The following is a 17,728-nucleotide window of genomic DNA, read 5'->3' as shown; positions in this document are numbered from 1 at the left end:
GTATTAATTAAAAACTTTCAGTTAAACTAGAAGTGATGTTGCTTGCTTAATGTGTTGATGCAGGGTTAAATTTCAGTTAAACTATTGTAACTGTGTGTAAACAAAAGCTTCCAGTTAAACAAAAGGGAAATTTAGTTAAACAAATGCCTTGAGTAAATCCAGTTAAAGATGCATTAATACCAAGGCCTTGAGTAAATTTAGAGTTGCTAACAACATGTTCTGATCCACTAACAGCAAGTCTAAAGTTTCCAATAAATTGAAAACTGAACATTAACACTTGGTAAATCTGGTCAACAAGAGTCCAACAAAATTCAGAACAATTATGATCCATTTTCCTGTTTCAAACAATTTTCAGTAGAGCCAGAGTACTTCCTGCTATGATTTGTAGAGCTCAGATTTTGTAAAAGCAAATGGTCACAAACATTGTCAAGTGCAAATGATCTGTAGCTCACCGACTAACTACACATTTGGTCATATTTTGTAAAATTCAGTTAAACTACTCTAACTAGAGTAAAGTTCAGTTAAACTACTCTAAATAGAGAAAATTGCTTGTGGTTAGAGCAAAGTGTTTGGCTGCCATGACAGCCTTTATATAAATGCTGCCATGGTAGCCATTTCTTGTTTGACTTACATACTATTTTTGTGTGTGTATGTTCTTGTTATGGTACCATGGTGTACTCATCTTTTGTCATTCATAGCAGGAGTATGGATTTGAACATGATGCCTCAAGAGGAAGAGGATGAAGGTATTAATTTGAATTGGATCCCTGAAGAAGAAGAACCTCAAGAGGCAGAGAATGGAGCTATGGATTTGAACTTGATGCCTCAAGAAGATGAAGCTATGAACTGGATGCCTCAAGAAGATGAAGAGGAAGAGGATGAAGTTATGAATTGGATACTTCAAGAAGATGAACAAGCTCAAGGAGATGAAGAAGATCAAGAAGATGTAGCGGGTAAACAGAAAAGAAGAGAATTGTCAGATAAGGAGAGGCATGGTGTTTACTTCGCCTTGCTAGTAATCGAGCTCAGAGATGGATCTGTTCAACCAGATGACAAGCTGCTAGTCTCAACCCTGTTGAACATAAGTGTACGATCTGTTGAAAGAATCTAGGAAGACGCCAAAAAGCAGATTGCCGATGGCAAAGAAGTAGATGTCTCAAGCAAGAAGCCAGGAAGAGCTGGCCGAAAGAGAAAGGAGCTGGATTTAGCGAGGACCTCAACAATCCCACTGAATAAAAGAAGGACAATTCGATCTCTGGCACGGTCTCTAGGTGTTGCCCGATCGGACCTACATAATAGGTTCCAGTTGAATGAGCTCAACCGCATCGCAAGCACTGTGAAGCCTCACCTCAAGCCAGAGAACAAGTTTGCGAGATTGAAATTTTGCATGTCCATGCTCGATGACAATTGGATCTCAACTTCTCGGGCTATGTTCAAGCCAATGACCAATATAGTTCACATCGATGAAAAGTGGTTTGACATGATGAGAGTGAAGAATAGTTACTATGTACTTCCAGGAGAACCTGAACCCAAGCGCACCGTGTCAAACACTAACAACATTGGGAAGGTAATGTTCCTAACAGCTGTGGCCAGGCCTCGATATAACAATGAGGGGGAGCTAACATTCGATGGGAAGATCGGCATTTGGGCATTCATCGAAGAGACTGAGGCGGTGCGGACAAGTCAGAACAGAGCAAAGGGAACAAAAGTGTTGAAATCAGTGAAAGTAACCAGGCCTGTGTGCAGAGATTATCTCATCAATAAGGTTATCCCAGCAATTCAAGATAAGTGGCCTGACGATGATGAGGGAGCAACAATATTCATCCAACAGGATAACGAAAGGCCTCATGTCCTTCCCAATGATGCAGCTTTTCGAGAAGTTGTGGAACAAACTGATCTTGATATTCGATTGCTACAACATCCCCCAAACAACCCTGAGTTCAATTGTTTGGACCTCTGCTTCCATAACTCTCTCCAGTCTCTAACCGACTGCAGGTCACCTACAAACATCCAGGAACTGGTACAGGGTGTGGAAGAGGAATTTGAGAACTATGATCCCCACAAGTTGTACAAAAGCTTTATCACATTAGAAGCAGTTATGTTTGAAGTTATGAAAGACAAAGGAGGAAATCAATATAAGTTGCCACACTTGCACAAGGATTGTATTTAGAATGCTGGCAGAGAAATAATCAGTGTATATTGCGACAGTCAGGTAGTTGTTGATACCAGGGCCATTATAGAAGAAATGGAAATTGCAATATAAAAAGAAAAGAAAAGGAAAGAATTAGCTGTAGAAGGGAAAAGAAAGAAAAGGTAAGGGAAGGGAAGAAGTAGCAATAGAAGGGAAAAGAAAGAAAAGTAAAGGGAAGGGAAGGGAAGGGAAGAAGTGGCCAGAGAAAGGAAAAGAATGTAGTCAATGATACCAAGTGCTCCTTGTGTGTGTGTCTTGTGTAATCTTGTGCCAAGAGGGGACAAAGAGGCCCTTATGTCATGTCCTTGTGTATGCCTTGTCCAATCCTTATATATCAACTCCTTGTTGGAATTTATTGGAATTTGGGTTATTTGGATTAATTGAATTATCTTGGTTATTTTGATTATTTGAATTAATTTGGGTTATTAGGATTTATTTGAATTGGTTTGGATTAATTTTAGTTAGTTTAGAAAATCATCAAAGTTCATGGACAATTATTTGAATTGGTTTGAATTATTTGAATTGGTTTGAATTATTTGAATTATCTGGGTTATTTAGATTAATCGAATTATTTGGATTAATTTGGATTATTTGAATTATTTGGGATAATTAACATGATTACTCCGTGATGTTCCTTACTGCACCACAATCAACAGGATTGTACACAAGGACAATCAACAAGATTGGACAAGCAATATTCATAAAGTTTTCAGTAAACTGCAATTGAACATTAACACTGGTAAATCTGGTCAACACGAGTACTCCAAAATTCAGAACTGTAGTACTGGTATGGTCAGATTTTATAAATTTCTACACATAGATTGGACAAGCAATATTCCTAAAATTCAAACGCACAAGACCTTTTCAGTAGTTCCAGGAAAGCCTTTGATAATTTAAATACACAAGACCTTTTCCAGTGCTTGCTTGCAAATACTCTAACTGATCTGATTCAGTGCCCTTTTTCAAGAAAATCAATTCATTCAACAACCTATAACATGACCAAAAATTGTATCAAGAGGAATCAGATTCCTATACAAGAGTATGTTGTTGTCCTAGCAAGAAAAATGCCATGTGGCAGCAACACTTATCTTTGTGGCTTATGCACTCACATGACCAAAATTTGTACAGTATCTGAAGGAAATATGCCCTAGAGGCAATAATAAAGTTCTTATTTATATTTCCTTATATCATGATAAATTTTTATTATTCATGCTAGAATTGTATTAACTGGAAACTTAGTACATGTGTGAATACATAGACAAAACAGAGTGTCCCTAGTATGCCTCTATTTGACTAGCTCGTTAATCAAAGATGGTTATGTTTCCTGACCATAGACATGTGTTGTCATTTGATGAACGGGATCACATCATTAGAGTGATGTGATGGACAAGACCCATCCGTTAGCTTAGCATAATGATCGTTTAGTTTTATTGCTATTGCCTTCTTCATGACTTATACATGTTCCTCTGACTATGAGATTATGCAACTCCCGAATACCGGAGGAACACCTTGTGTGCTATCAAACTTCACAACATAACTGGGTGATCATAAATATGCTCTACAGGTATCTCCGATGGTGTTTGTTGAGTTGGCATAGATCGAGATTAGGATTTGTCACTCAGTGTACCGGAGAGGTATCTCTGGGCCCTCTCGGTAATGCACATCACTATAAGCCTTGCAAGCAATGTGACTAATGAGTTAGTTACGGGATGATGCATTACGGAACGAGTAAAGTGACTTGCCGGTAACGAGATTGAACTAGGTATGAGGATACCGACGATCGAATCTCGGGCAAGTAACATACCGATGACAAAGGGAACAACGTATGTTGTTATGCGGTTTGACCGATAAAGATCTTCGTAGAATATGTAGGACCCAATATGAGCATCTAGGTTCTGCTATTGGTTATTGACCGGAGATATGTCTCGGTCATGTCTACATAGTTCTCGAACCCGTAGTGTCCGCACGCTTAACGTTCGATGACGATTTGTATTATGAGTTATGTGATTTGATGACTGAAGTTTGTTCGGAGTCCCGGATGAGATCACAGACATGAAGAGGAGTCTCTAAATGGTCGAGAGGCAAAGATTCATATATTGGAAGGTTACATTCGGACACCGGAATGGTTCGGGTTGTTTCGGGTGAATTTCAGAGTACCGGGAGGTTACCGGAACCCCCCGGGGAAGTAATGGGCCTTAATGGGCTTTAGTGGAAAGGAGATGAGGGCCTCAAGGGGTGGACGCGCACCCCCCATGGGCTGGTCCGAATTGGACTAGGAGGGGGAGGCGCCCCCCTCTTTCCTTCTCCCCCCTTCTCCCTTCCCCTCCTTCTCCTAGTTGGAATAGGAAAGGGGGGGGGGCGAATCCTACTTGGACCGGGAGTCCAAGTAGGACCCCCCCTTGGCGCGCCCCCTCCAGGGCCAGACTCCTCTCCTCCCCCCTTTATATACATGGGAGGGGGGCACCCCAAAGGCACACTAAGTCTTCTCTTAGCCGTGTGCGGTGCCCCCCTCCACAGTTACACACCTCGGTCATATCGTCGTAGTGCTTAGGCGAAGCCCTGCGCTGATAACTTCATCATCATCGTCGCCACGCCATCGTGCTGACGGAACTCTCCCTCGGCCTCAACTGGATCAAGAGTTCGAGGGACGTCATCAAGCTGAACGTGTGCTGATCGCGGAGGTGCCGTACGTTCGGTACTTGGATCGGTTGGACCGCGAAGACGTTCGCTACATCAACCGCGTTACTAAATGCTTCCGCTTTCGGTCTACAAGGGTACGTGGACACACTCTCCCCGCTCGTTGCTATGCATCTCCTAGATGGATCTTGCGTGATCGTAGGTAAATTTTTTGAAATACTACGTTCCCCAACAGTGGCATCCGAGCCAGGTCTATGCGTAGATGTTATATGCACGAGTAGAACACAAAGAGTTGTGGGCGATAATAGTCATACTGCTTACCAACAATGTCTTACTTTGATTTGGCGGTATTGTTGGATGAAGCGGCCCGGACCAACATTACATGACCACGTTCATGAGATTGGTTCTACCGACATGCTTTGCACACAGGTGGCTGGCGGGTGTCTGTTTCTCCAACTTTGAATCGAGTTTGACTACGCCCGATCCTTGTTGAAGGTTAAAACAGCACACTTGATGAGAAATCGTTGTGGTTTTGATGCGTAGGGAAGAATGGTTCTTGCTAGAAGCCTGTAGCAGCCACGTAAAACTTGCAACAACAAAGTAGAGGACGTCTAACTTGTTTTTGCAGGGCATGTTGTGATGTGATATGGTCAAGACGTGATGAGATATAAATTGTTGTATGAGATGATCATGTTTTGTTAAAGTTATCGGCAACTGGCAGGAGCCTTATGGTTGTCTCTTTATTGCATAAGATGCAAGCGCCATATAATTGCTTTACTTTATCGCTATGCGATAGCAATAGTTGGCGAGACGACCATGTGACGACACGTTGATAAAGATCAAGATGATGGAGATCATGGTGTCATGCCGGTGACGATGGAGATCATAACGGTACTTTGGAGATGGAGATCAAAGGCACAAGATGATGATGGCCATATCATGTCACATATTTTGATTGCATGTGATGTTTATCTTTTATGCATCTTATTTTGCTTAGTACGACGGTAGCATTATGAGATGACCCCTTACTAAAATTTCAAGGTATAAGTGTTCTCCCTGAGTATGCACCGTTGTGACAGTTCTTCGTGCTGAGACACCACGTGATGATAGGGTGTGATAAGCTCTACGTTCACATACAACACGTGCAAGCCAGTTTTGCACATGCAGAATACTCGGGTTAAACTTGACGAGCCTAGCATATGCAGATATGGCCTCGTAACACTGAGACCGAAAGGTCGAACGTGAATCATATAGTAGATATGATCAACATAGTGATGTTCACCATTGAAAGCTACTCCATCTCACATGATGATGGGACATGGTTTAGTTGATATGGATCACGTGATCATTTAGATGACTAGAGGGATGTCTATCTAAGTGGGAGTTCTTAAGTAATATGATTAATTGAACGTAAATTTATCATGAACTTAGTCCTGATAGTATGTGCATATCTATGTTGTAGATCAATTGCTCGCGTATAGCTTCCCCGTCTTATTTATGATATGTTCCTAGAGAAAACTAAGTTGAAAGTTGATATTAGCAATGATGCGGACTAGGTCCGTGATCTGAGGATTATCCTCATTGCTGCACAAAAGAATTATGTCCTTGATGCACCGCTAGGGACAGAACTATTGCAGGAGCAAATGCAAACGTTATGAACGTTTGACAAGCTCGGTATGATGACTACTTGATAGTTTAGTGCACCATGCTTTACGGCTTAGAACCGGGACTTAAAAAATGTTTTGAAACACCATGGAGCATATGAGATGTTCCGAGAGTTGAAATTGGTATTTCACACTCATGCCCGAGTCGAGAGGTATGAGAGCTCTGACAAGTATTTTTGCCTACAAGATGGAGGAGAATAGCTCAACCAGTGAGCATGTGCTCAAAATGTCTGAGTACTACAATCGCTTGAATCAAGTGGGAGTTAATCTTCCACACAAGATAGTGATTGACAAGAGTTCTCTAGTCACTATCACCAAGTACTGGAACTTCGTGATGAACTATAATATGCAAGGGATGCCGAAAACGATTCCCCGAGCTCTTCGCGATGCTGAAATCGGCGAAGGTAGAAATCAAGAAAAGCATCAAGTGTTGATGGTTGACAAGACCACTAGTTTCAAGTAAAAGGGCAAGGGAAATAAAGGGAACTTCAAGAAGAATGACAAGCAAGTTGCCGCTCCCATGAAGAAGCCCAAAGCTAGACCCAAGCCTGAAACTGAGTGCTTCTACTGCAAGGGAAATGGTCACTGGAAGCGGAACTGCCCCAAATACTTGGCGGATAAGAAGGATGGCAAAGTGAACAAAAGTATATGATATAAATATTATTGATGTGTACTTTACTAGTATTCATAGTAGCCCGTGGGTATTTGATACTGGTTCAGTTGCTATGATTAGTAACTTGAAACAGGAGTTATAAAATGAACAGAGACTAGTTGAGGGCAAGGTGACGATGTGTGTTGGAAGTGATTCCTAGGTTGATAAGATCACCATTGCACACTCCCTTTACCTTCGGGATTAGTGTTGAACCTAAAATAAATGTTATTAGCGTTGAGCATAATATGATTGGATCATGTTTATTGCAATACGGTTATTCATTTAAGTCAAAGAATAATTGTTATTCTGTTTACATGAATAAAACCTTCTGTGGTCATACACCCAAGGTTAATCGTTTATTGAATCTTGATTGTAGTGATACACATATTGAAGCCAAAAGATGCAAGGTTAATAATGATAGTGCAACTTATTTGTGGCACTGCCGTTTAGGTCATATTGGTGTAAAGCGCATGAAAAAACTCCATGCTGGTGGGCTTTTGGAATCACTTGATTATGAATGACTTGATGCTTGCGAACCATGCCTCATGGGCAATATGACTAAGACTCCGTTCTCCGGAACAATGGAGCGAGCCACTGACTTATTGGAAATAATACATACTGATGTATGCGGTCCGATGAGTGTTGAGGCTCGTGGCGAGTATCGTTATTTTCTGACCTTCACAGATGATTTGAGCAGATATGGGTATATCTACTTAATGAAACACAAGTCTGAAACATTTGAAAAGTTCAAAGAATTTCAGAGTGAAGTTGAGAATCATCGTAACAAGAAAATAAAGTTTCTACGATCTGATCGCGGAGGCGAATATTTGAGTTACGAGTTTGGCCTTCATTTGAAACAATGTGGAATAGTTTCACAACTCACGCCACCTGGAACACCACAGCGTAATGGTGTGTCCGAACATCGTAACCGTACTTTATTAGATATGGTGCGATCTATGATGTCTCTTACCGATTTACCACTATCGTTTTGGGGTTATGCATTAGAGACAGCTGCATTCACGTTAAATAGGGCACCGTCTAAAAATTCGTTGAGACGACACCGTATGAACTGTGGTTTAGCAAGAAACCTAAGCTGCCGTTTCTTAAAGTTTGGGGTTGCGATGCTTATGTGTGACGCCCTCGATTCAATCATACACTAATCATACACGCAAATGTGTACGATCAAGATCAAGGACTCACGGGAAGATATCACAACACAACTCTAGACACAAATTAAAATAATACAAGCTTTATATTACAAGCCAGGGGCCTCGAGGGCTCGAATACATAAGCTCGAAAACACAAGAGTCAGCGGAAGCAACAATATCTGAGCACAAACATAAGTTAGACAAGTTTACTTAAGAAGGCCAGCACAAAAGCAACATTGATCGAAAAGGCAAGGCCTCCTGCCTGGGAGCCTCCTAACTACTCCTGGTCGTCGGCGGTCTCCACGTAGTAGTAGGCATCAGCGGTGGCATCTGGCTCTGGGCTCCGACATCTGGTTGCATCAATCGGAAAGAAGAAGAAAGGGGCAAATGGGGAGCAAAGCAATCGTGAGTACTCATCCAAAGTACTCGCAAGCAAGGATCTACACTACATATGCAACATTCTCAAAGGAAGGTTGTATATGTGGACTGGGCTGCAGAAATGCCAGAATAGAGAGAAGGCCTAGTCCTATCGAAGACTAGCATATTCTAGAAACCACCATCTTGCAACAACAGGAGGGAGTAGAGTAGCATAAAGTAAAGTAGTAGTAGTGTTATCAACCTTGGCCAGAGATCCTTTCTCGACTCCCTGCGAGAAAGCAATCCCAGAGCCATACTATCCAGTTATCATCACAATCCATTTCTCATCACAAGTATCCAGTTCTAGTTGTATCGATCGGGATACAACTGCAAGTGTCCGTTACCGTAGGACAGGCTATCGATAGATGTTTTCTTCCCTGCAGGGGTGCACCAACTTACCCACCACGCTCGATTAACTCTGGCAGGACACACTTTCCTGGGTCATGCCCGGCCTCGGCCAAACAATATGTCGCAACCCGACCTAGGCTTAATAGAGAGGTCAGCACGCCAGACTAAACCTATGCCCCCAGGGTTCATGGGCCATCTCCCCGGGAACTCCTGCACGTTGCGAGGGCGGCCGGTGAGCAGACCTAGCTACCTCCTAAAAAAAGCAGGTGCTTACCAGTCCAAGCCGGCGCGCGCCGCTCAGTCGCTGACGTCTATTAAGCTTCGGCTGATGCATACGACGCACAACGCCCATACTATGCCCACGTGATGGTTAGTGCTATCAGGCCAGAGCCCCCTCGGATCAACTATCCAAATCGTAGTGGATTAGGAACGCGCGGTAACAAGCAGACTCACGAAAGATGTAACCCCGTTGCCCCGTCTCGAGGACTTGCGGCAAGGGCTAGGAATGCCCGGCCACGCCTCGTAATTATCTCGCGGGCACCCTCCAGGTCAACCCGTCTCCACATCACTCGTGGGTACCCCTCAGGGTCGACCCGCCTTTCCAAGTAACAGTGGTAAAGTCCAAGTATCCGTGTGTCCAAACATCAAGGGGAAAACCCGAGGAATCACCCCCGGTGAATTCCACTCGATGTAATCATCAAGGTGAACGTAAGAGGAACCACCCCCGAGGTTCACACTTGAGGGGTTGCACGACAGAGTCGTATCGGAAGTGGTTAAGGTGGAATCACACTCGATGACCAGGACCGAATAGCTACACTACAGGGTTAACATCAGAAGTGCTGTAGAGGTCTCACCCTCGGCACTCGATAGTAACCCAGTAGTGTCGTGCAACTAATGGGAAAGTGATGTGCGGTGCCGGGCCTGGTCTTCGATCCCGTTGATCGGGTCTTCAATGATGAAGCAGGGGCAACATGGACAAGGTGGGGGTCACTGATGGATCACTAACCAACCTATACTAAGCAGTTTAGGATAAGCAGGTAGGTAACAATGAGCAGGTTACAAAAGCAGGCTATGCATCAGAATAGGAGCAAACAATAACAGTAGCAAAATCTAATGCAAGCATGAGAGAATGTAATGGGCGATATCGGGATGATCAAAGGGGGCTTGTCTGGTTGCTCTGGCAAGGAGGGGTCGTCGTCGATGTAGTCGATCACAGGGGCGGCATCGGTCTCGGGGTCTACCGAAGAGAAGAGGGGGAAGAAACAGTAAATATAAAGCAAACAAAGGTACCACTAAGCATGACAAGACGATAAGCAGAACTAGGGTCGACCTAACGTAGTACTGCACGACATAGGTGAAGGGGGAATTCAACCGAGAATGTATTCCCGGTTCCGGACCTGTGTCAGACAGATGACCGGAGGGGGAATGTTCCATGTTCAGCATGCTAGGGGCATGTGACAGATGAACGGACCGCGTATTCGGAAACGTTGGATTTTTCTGAGCAACTTTCATGTAGAAAACATTTTCATCAGAGCTACGGTTTATTTTTTATGAATTTCTAAAGGTTTAAACATTTTCTGGAATTAAATAAATTAACAGAAGGGTTATTGCATCAGCATGATGTCATAGTGACATCAGCAGTCAACAGGGCGGCTGACCAGGTCAAACCTGGCCTGTGGGTCCAGTGGGACCCACATGTCAGCCTCTGTTAGTCTAACAGTGTATTAAACTAACTAATCTAGGTTACTTAGCTACTGGACCCCACCTGTCATAGACTAATTAGCTAAACTAATCAGTTTTAATTATTCAAACATTTTATTTAGAGGAATGAGCGGTGGGGCCCGCGCGTCAGTGGCTGGGGCCTGCCCAGTCAGAAGTTGACCGAAGTCAACAGGACAGCCGGGCCCCAGGGGCCCACGGGTCAGCGACCGAAGGTGTGGCCCCAGGTGTGCCACGTTGGCGGTGGCCGGCGTCTCGCCACCGGCGACGCCTAAACGCGACGGAGCCGCTCGGGCCGCGTCGGAAACGCATTTTACGGCGTCGTTCGGCGCGCGGCTGGGTCCGTTCGAACGGCGACACGACGCCGCGTTGTTTGGTGGTGGTGGCACGTCCGCAGGTGGTCGGAAACGGCACCGGCGACGAGGTCAGCGGCGGAGCAGCTTCGGGCAAGCGCGGGATCGGGGCTGTGAGGTGCTAGATGGCTGGCTAAGGGGCTCACTTGCCTCCTGGGAGGGCCAGGAGCACATGGGGATCGCCGGTGCGGGCAGAGAAGCACTGGGTGCGCGAGCCCGACGGCCACAGAGGACGGCGGAGCTCGGCTATGCTGCGAGCTAGCTGCGGAGGAGGCGGAGATGCGCGAGGAGAGGGGGAAGGGGCCGGAGCTCACCTTGGGGGCACACGGTGGCCCGGTGGTGACTAGGAGCAGAGTGGCGCGGATTCGGGGCGGCGGCGTTCGTCGGAGCCGAGGGTGAAGGCGAGGTCGTAGTGGTGCTGCGGGGACGTCCTGGTCCGCATGGCTTGGCGGGGAGGATGAGGAGGTCGAGGCGGAGCCTGGGGCCACATCGGCGAGGCGCCGGGAGGACCAACGGTGGCGAATCGACGCCGGAGATGAAGACGGCCGCAGGAGGAAGAAGGGGTCGTCGGGCTCGTGGTGGTGGCTCCCGTCTCGCTTCGGTGGGTGCAGAGGGAGTAGCCAAGGACAACGCGCCGTTGTGGCACGGCAAGGCGGCGGAGAGGTGACGGTGGCCGCGGTGACGACGGAGGACGCCGACGGGCGCGCTCGGGCATTGGGGAGAAAGAGCGAGCGCGAGCGAGGGAGAGAGTGGAGTGGATCTGGGAGAGGGAGTGGGAGAGGTGGCAGGGGGGCCGAGGCATCGCCCTTATCCCCTCGGGGCGGCGCCGGCGAGGTGGGTTCGGCGGGGACGCGCCCCTGTTCGGGCGCGGTCGGTGTAGCAGTGCGCGGGGAGAGAACACGACAAGGACGGGGGAGCGGGCCGACTCTAGTGGGCTGCAGCCCAAGTGATCAGGGGCTTTCTCTCTCTCCCCTCTGCTTTTCCTTTTCTTTTACTGACATTTAAAACAACCACTATTTGCAATTAAATAAGCCATCAAATGGCTTTGCAAAATTATGGAGCTTGGGCATTTAATTAAATTGCAGGCTTTTGTACTAACACGAAAAGTTTGGGAGACATAGGAGTTCATTTGAATTTTTCATAATAGGAAAAGTGATTAAATGGGCTGAATTGGTATTGTTTTAATTGCTATAGCCCATTTAGCATTGCGGTGATGTAGTTTTTCCTTAACAATTATTTGTTATGGATTAGTTGCTAAATGGTGGACTTTTTTTGCAACCATATCAGTGAAACTTTAAATTTCACTTGCAAATTAAATTTGAATTTGAATTTGATTTTCAAACAAGCGGAAACTTGCATAGTAATCACAATGACATGGCCACCATCAGGGGGAGATTTTTGTAGCAAGATTCTCGGGGCGTCACAAATCTCCTCCACTACAAGAAATCTCGTCCTGAGATTTAAGTGCGGAAGTAAAGAGTAACTTCGGGAGAACTGACCCTTATAGGGTTAATTATCTGGAGAACAATTCAGGGAATGTGGCAGAAGTATCTCTCGAGTTGAAACTTAAGAAAACATCGAGAGCAAAATATGAAGGTATAATAGGAAGTTTCAAGCAAATGGACAAACGATCGATACCTGAACAGAGTGTGAGAAGGGGGTTCAGAGCATCGGGAATAGATCATCTCTCGGACGGTGGCTCGTGACAACACACAAAGCCAAGAGCAAATGATACTTCGGAATAAAGGATATATGAGAGAGTCAGGTTCCGATCCTGTGGAACTTTGGGTTATGAGCCCACCATGTGGGTTAAAAGTAGAAAGGGGGCCGATAGCAAGGAATGTCAGATGATAGACTGTTAGTTATGTTGTCAACAACGTTGGTACCAAGGGCGTGGGACGAAGAGAACCATTTTCCTGCTCGTAAGACGAGGTGGACCAATAGGCAAAGTTCTCGTCCATCGGTGGTTACCGGAATGTCATCAACAATAGTAATAAGGTCTTACTGACAGAGTTGGTACACCGAGGTGTTTACATAAGCAAAGAATTATCTCTGCTCAGACAAGTTAGTTTACAAGAAAGGTTAAACACAGCTACGGAAAGGAAAATGTGATTATCAGATTAAACAGACCAATGGCAAGGAAAATGTGTTTATACCTGGGTATCAAGAGTATTTCTTTCCCAAGGAAAAGCATATCATGATATATGTGATAGGCTCCAAGTATGATACCAGATAGGCAAAAGGGCAAGGAATTTATGAGGTTTACCCATACAACGTTGTTTGGATAATTGATCAAGAAGATTTAGCATTGCGCTTCCAAGGTTCTTAATGATGTTCGGAGTACAACAACCATGCTTCGGGATAGCATTGACATGGTCATCAAGTAAAGGTCGGACCTTGGGAACACAAAGGATCCATCAGAAATTTCTAGAACATCTCATGCAATTTTATCAGGAAAAGGACGAGGAGGTGGCCGATGGGTTCAACAACAATCCATCGACATGTCAAAAAGGATGTATTTCCAAAATTATATGAACAAGTTTGTGTTGGGGAAGGCAAGAATGTTGTCGATGATAACATAAATCATCGAGGGGCAAGGATTGTATTTCTCATCATGAATTCGATTGATATCCTGGAACAGATCAGAATGTTGGTGATGATCATGACACATTTGTCGAGAGATTTCATGAAGATGTAATCGATCGGCGATGACATCAAGTCAAAGGAATGATGAAGCGAAAGGTTATTGGAACCATGGGTACAACACAAACTCGAAATCACGCTTGCTGTTCAAGGCGAAAAAATGATAAGATAAGGAAGATCGATGTAAGCTTAGCTCATTGTCGGAAACTGTGCTCCGGGAAGAAGGACCAGATAGCATAGTTAAAAAATTTAGTACGATTATGATATAGCTGATTAGGCTAGGAATGACTTGAAGGATTATTAAACTCGTAAGCAACGAAAATTACTTAGAGTTATAGAATCATAGTGCGGAATCGATTCACTTATCGGTGTTCTCAAGTGACTAATAACCCAGAACCCGTGGAAAATTGGAATCGGCGAGAAATAATAGTTGAGGAAGAACTCATAAGAAGATATGTAGTCCCGTGATATTCTCGAGATAACAGGGGGCAATACTCGAGGTAGATCATAATAGAGGTTGGACAGATGAAATGATCTGCAGAAGACAAGTATTTTAACTTGTCCGGGAAATGGAATCAAGGAGAAAATATGGTCGGAACCACGATTGCAAAGAATCAATTTAGAGATGCAAGATGAGCTTATACAAGGGAACATTTGATTATAAGAGAAGCTTCCATGATAAGATCTACATCATGTCTATGGGCATGAACACAAAGTTCAAGGTCGACTCCCACTTCTTCAATGCATAACCTCTCATTTACTTCTCGCTTTTGACAAAGTTGTAGTGTATAAACTTTTATCCGGCGTAACACCAGTAGAGTATGACCCATAGAAATTTCCGGGTTCAGACAAATTAGGGAAAGCATTAGTTCAACCCGTTGGGGCATCATAGGAACATTTGCAAAAACTTTAGAGATAATTAACTCAAGCTCGGAAGCAGAGCATGGTTGACAAAGTAGAGAATACAATTTACCAAAGGCAATATGTATTAGGGGAAGAGCTCACAAAATTTTGAATATGAAGGAAACTGCCGGATAATAATCGAACAAAGGATTCAACGGTCTTCAATGGATCTGATTTGAGTATCAGTACTCAATCAGAAGAAGGAAAGAATGCAAAGGCATTGGATTATAGAAACATCTGAATAATTCGATGCTTAATGCAAAGAAATTATGATTTCCAAATTAGAAGATCAGAAGCAGACACTTTGATCAAAAGACAAGTAAGTTGAATAGATATAGATCGACAATCAATTAAGGTTTGGTTTGCCGAGAACCAGCACATGTCCGGAGTGACGTCTGAGCCGGTAAGATCATTTAAAAGGATCAACTGGTGATTGCGCGCATTCGCTCACATGTTGAATCAATAGGAACAAAATGACGGTGTCAAATGATACTAATGAATATTGCTAGACATATGAGAAGCGTCCATAATGTAAGCAGACAAGTAATTGCCGAGCAATAGTTTGAAGAGGATTCTCGGAAGATCGATTAGTATTTCAGAGAATCTTATGAAGCATACGAACAACTGGGGATGAACGGATACTCGATAAGTGCGAGGAATTATCCGTAGGGGTATTCATGTGGTAAAGAACTGCAAGGCAGTAAGCTCATAGGATTCTCGGGGCAACGGAGAGTATTTTAGGGCATCTTGAAATAACAAGAGCAACAAGGAATGATTGTATGAATGACAAGTGTATGTAGTTATCCATAAGGATATATCGGTGGTAGGGAATTACAACGGCGAAGGGCACAAGGGTTTCGGGGAAACATCGGAGAGTATCTTCGAAATCTTCTGAAGCAGCAAGCGATCATCTGGACTGAAGGGGCTCTCCGGTAGGAAGTGGTTACGAGAACCTAAAGTTAGAGTTAGTAAAATCTTTAACCCGAATAGAAGAGAGATCAGAGTCTCAGAGTATAGACGAGGAGTAAAAGATCCTAATTCCACCCAATGGCGACGTGGGCCCGTAAGACACACAACCATGTTAGTAAAAGTTTTTTGTAGTGACTAGACTCGACTTCGGCCAAGGAGTTGGAAGGGGGCTACCTACAGGCAGTTGGCTCTGATACCAACTTGTGACGCCCTCGATTCAATCATACACTAATCATACACGCAAATGTGTACGATCAAGATCAAGGACTCATGGGAAGATATCACAACACAACTCTAGACACAAATTAAAATAATACAAACTTTATATTACAAGCCAGGGGCCTCGAGGCCTCGAATACATAAGCTCGAAAACACAAGAGTCAGCGGAAGCAACAATATCTGAGCACATACATAAGTTAGACAAGTTGCCTTAAGAAGGCCAGCACAAAAGCAACATTGATCGAAAAGGCAAGGCCTCCTGCCTGGGAGCCTCCTAACTACTCCTGGTCGTCGGCGGTCTCCACATAGTAGTAGGCATCGACGGTGGCATCTGGCTCCTGGGCTCCGACATCTGGTTGCATCAACCGGAAAGAAGAAGAAAGGGGCAAAGGGGGAGCAAAGCAACCGTGAGTACTCATCCAAAGTACTCGCAAGCAAGGATCTACACTACATATGCAACATTCTCAAAGGAAGGTTGTATATGTGGACTGGGCTGCAGAAATGCCAGAATAGAGAGGAGGCCTAGTCCTATCAAAGACTAGGATCTTCTGGAAACCACCATCTTGCAGCAACAGGAGGGAGTAGAGTAGCATAAAGTAAAGTAGTAGTAGTGTTATCAACCTCGGCCAGAGATCCTTTCTCGACTCCCTGCGAGAAAGCAATCCCAGAGCCATACTATCCAGTTATCATCACAATCCATTTCTCATCACAAGTATCCAGTTCCAGTTGTATCAATCGGGATACAACTCCAAGTGTCCGTTACCGTAGGACATGCTATCGATAGATTTTTTTTCTTTCCTGCAGGGGTGCACCAACTTACCCACCACGCTCGATTAACTCCGGCCGAACACACTTTCCTGGGTCATGCCCGGCCTCGGCCAAACAATACGCCGCAACCCGACCTAGGCTTAATAGAGAGGTCAGCACGCCGGACTAAACCTATGCCCCCAGGGTTCATGGGCCATCTCCCCGGGAACTCCTGCACGTTGCGAGGGCGGCCGGTGAGCAGACCTAGCTACCTCCTTAAAAAAAGCAGGTGCTTACCAGTCCAACCCGGCGCGCGCCGCTCAGTCGCTGACATCTATTAAGCTTCGGCTGATGCATACGACGCAGAACGCCCATACTATGCCCACGTGATGGTTAGTGCTATCAGGCCAGAGGCCCCTTGGATCAACTATCCAAATCGTAGTGGATTGGGAACGCGCGGTAACAAGCAGAGACTCACGAAAGATGTGACCCCGTTGCCCCGTCTCGAGGACTTGCGGCAAGGGCTAGGAATTCCCGGCCACGCCTCGTAATTATCTCGCGGGCACCCTCCAGGTCAACCCGTCTCCACATCACTCGCGGGTACCCCTCAGGGTCGACCCGCCTTTCCAAGTAACAGTGGTAAAGTCTAAGTATCCGTGTGTCCAAACATCAAGGGGAAAACCCGAGGAATCACCCCCGGTGAATTCCACTCGATGTAATCATCAAGGTGAACGTAAGAGGAACCAGCCCGAGGTTCACACTTGAGGGGTTGCACGACAGAGTCGTATCGGAAGTGGTTAAGGCGGAATCACACTCGATGACCAGGACCGAATAGCTACACTACATGGTTAACATCAGAAGTGCTGTAGAGGTCTCACCCTCGGCACTCGATAGTAACCCAGTAGTATCGAGCAACTAAGGGGAAAGTGATGTGCGGTGCCGGGGCCTGGTCTTCGATCCCGTTGATCGGGTCTTCAATGATGAAGCAGGGGCAACAAGGACAAGGTGGGGGTCACTGATGGATCACTAACCAACCTATACTAAGCAGTTTAGGATAAGCAGGTAGGTAACAATGAGCAGGTTACAAAAGCAGGCTATGCACCAGAATAGGAGCAAACA

The sequence above is a fragment of the Aegilops tauschii genome, chromosome 5, assembly GCF_002575655.3.
Source record: "Aegilops tauschii subsp. strangulata cultivar AL8/78 chromosome 5, Aet v6.0, whole genome shotgun sequence".
NCBI classification, from domain to species: domain Eukaryota; kingdom Viridiplantae; phylum Streptophyta; class Magnoliopsida; order Poales; family Poaceae; genus Aegilops; species Aegilops tauschii.
Note: the sequence above shows the minus strand (reverse complement) of the source record.